This window comes from Lucilia cuprina, chromosome 4 (genome assembly GCF_022045245.1).
Source record: "Lucilia cuprina isolate Lc7/37 chromosome 4, ASM2204524v1, whole genome shotgun sequence".
NCBI lineage: Eukaryota > Metazoa > Arthropoda > Insecta > Diptera > Calliphoridae > Lucilia > Lucilia cuprina.
In genome coordinates this window covers 93,421,683-93,424,411 of record NC_060952.1, presented here as the reverse complement: position 1 = coordinate 93,424,411, position 2,729 = coordinate 93,421,683, and the positions used below count along the sequence as shown (strand labels likewise).

At 24.9% G+C, this 2,729-nt stretch overlaps 1 long non-coding RNA gene across 1 annotated transcript; it reads left to right on the top strand.

Annotated features, from left to right (window-relative positions):
* The first annotated feature begins 828 nt into the window (after positions 1-828).
* LOC124419574 lies at positions 829-2,358 on the top strand. The gene is made up of 2 exons (XR_006940696.1): positions 829-1,110; positions 2,230-2,358. It is a non-coding gene; the product is annotated as an uncharacterized LOC124419574 (long non-coding RNA).
* The last annotated feature ends 371 nt before the right edge of the window (positions 2,359-2,729 follow it).

Below are 2,729 nucleotides of genomic sequence, written 5' to 3'. Positions count from 1 at the left end.
GTTAGTTAGTTAGTTAGTTTGTTAGTTTGTTAGTTTGTTAGTTTGTTAGTTTGTTAGTTTGTTAGTTTGTTAGTTTGTTAGTTTGTTAGTTTGTTAGTTTGTTAGTTTGTTAGTTTGTTAGTTTGTTAGTTTATTAGTTTGTTAGTTTGTTAGTTTGTTAGTTTGTTAGTTTGTTAGTTTGTTAGTTTGTTAGTTTGTTAGTTTGTTAGTTTGTTAGTTTGTTAGTTTGTTAGTTTGTTAGTTTGTTAGTTTGTTAGTTTGTTAGTTTGTTAGTTTGTTAGTTTGTTAGTTTGTTAGTTTGTTAGTTTGTTAGTTTGTTAGTTTGTTAGTTTGTTAGTTTGTTAGTTTGTTAGTTAGTTAGTTAGTTAGTTAGTTAGTTAGTTAGCAAGATAGTTACTTGGTTAGTTGATTAGTTACTTGGTTATTTCGTTCGTTACATGGTTAGTCAGTCAGTCAGTTAGTTAGTTATTGAAATATTGAACATCTGGTCACCTTAAAAATAATACACTTTTATTACAACTGCGCTCATATTAAATAGCGGTATTTACTACATTCTTGTAAATCGTTTGTTTTAGCTAAATGCTTCTAAAAATAATTAAACTAATTAACAAATTATATAACTGTATTTTTATTAAATTTAAATGTTCTGCTTAGATCTTTAATTTTATTACTAAAACAAAACACACCTCATTATTTAAATAATACATTTTAATACCTACTACCTTTTTTTACAACTCTTCATACTAATTTACTCATTTTACAATTTAGTGAGAGAATGTGGGCAAAACAAATTACAGGTTAATTTTCGTGTATCTTTAGTTTAACGGGAGCTTTGGTCGTGTATAGACGTTTTTGGAAATTGAAAAAGTTTGAACGGAAGACAACAACAACAAACGCGTGCGATTTTTTTTCTTGTAAATTGTGTTGCTTGTTTTTCTTGTTGAAGTGTTGAAGAAAAAAAACGAAGTGTTTGTAAAATATTTTACATTAAAGAAAAGTAAAGAATTTATGTAAAATAAAGGAAATTTTATAAAAAATAAAGTTTTTATTAAAAGAAAAACTTAATTAAAAGTGGAATCTAGTAAAAAAGAAAACCTTAAAGGAAAATTGGTAAAGTTATGAAAAGAAAAAAGTGCTAAAGTTTTAAAATTTGTGAAAAAATTAAAAAAACAAAAAAATTGAAATTGTGTTAGATTTTTGTTAATGGTTGCTGCTGTTAAGCGAGTTGTTTGTAAAGATTTTGTTGTTGTTAGTATTATTACCGCTAACATTTATAGTTGTGCTTGTGTTTTTTTTGTGGCAACTTTAAAGAGTTTAGTTGCCTTTTTTAGCCGCATATTTTGCTGGTTTTTTTTACTATTTTTTATTTGTACAATTTTAGTTGTTTGGTCGTTTTTGGCCTGCCATTCTTTAATAGATTTTCTTCTTTCGTTTTCTTGTATATGTTTTATTTATTTCATTTGGTCGTGTTCGCTGTTTGTTCCAAGAGTGTTTTTCTGGTTGTCTGTTGGTTGGATTTTGTTATTGTTGCTTTTTTTTCCTCTATTTGTTTTGTGTGCCTTGTTGTCTATTTTAAACAACAACTAACCGAGTCAATAGAGTTTTTTTTTTGTTAAAACAAAGTTAGACGGAAAAATTAAACAGCAATAACAACAACAACACTTTAATAATAACAACCTGAAGAATAATCTTAATAATAGTAAATGGGAGAGAGAATTAAGAATGAAACAATAATAACAACAACAACTACTGCTAGATTATTTACTGTTTTGGTTAATTCTAGAGTTGCCAGGATGTAAATGCAAAGGAATTTTTATGGATTTTTGAAATTAAACAAAATTGTTAAAAAATAAGAAGACAAAGTGAATTATTTGGGATATTAATACAATTCTAAAAAAAGGATTTTTGTAAAAATTAAAGAAAATATTAAAATTTGTTAATGAAATTCCCAATCCTTGAGAGTTGTAATCAAATTGATTTTATATTAGGTTTCCTTAATTTTTTCTGTTAAATTCCTTAAAAGAACTTATTTTTCTTAGCGCACGACAACTCTAGATTAATACGCCTTCAATTTAGTTTCAATCAATCAATAAAAAAATCATAAATTCCGGTAATAAAACAGCAGCCATCATAATTTATAAATAAAATAAAATTTACATTTTATTTAAATGTAAATTTTGTTTTTTTTTCAATAAAAAGTGAATGTTTTTTATAATTTTAATTTCCTAGAGGGATTTTAACGACAAAACATAAATACTGTATAAATTTATAATAAAAAAACGACAACCCCTTATAGTTTGAATACAAAAACTACTTTTTGTTTTTAAATAAAATATTCAAATATTTTATAAAAACCCATTAAAAAAACAGTTACAAAAGGTAAGTTAATAAAAATTTTCTTTATTTATTTTCATATTTTCATAATTTTCTTTTACTTTTGCTGGATATTTCCTGTTTTTGTTTTCAGCTATAGAAATTTTTCTTTCATTATTAAGCTTTATTGTTGGTTTTGTTTTTGTAAATCTCTTGAGATTTGTTTTTATTGTGTTTTATTCTCTCTTTTTTTTTAACAAATTCTATGTGTTTTTGTTATTATTAATGCTGCTGTTACTACACTAGACAACAGGTATTCTGTTGGGAGTGTTGTGTGTCATAATTTGTTTGTGCCATTTTTTTTGCTTTGTTTTTGTTTTGTTTTTACAAAAAAACTGCCAAAAGACAAGTAGTAG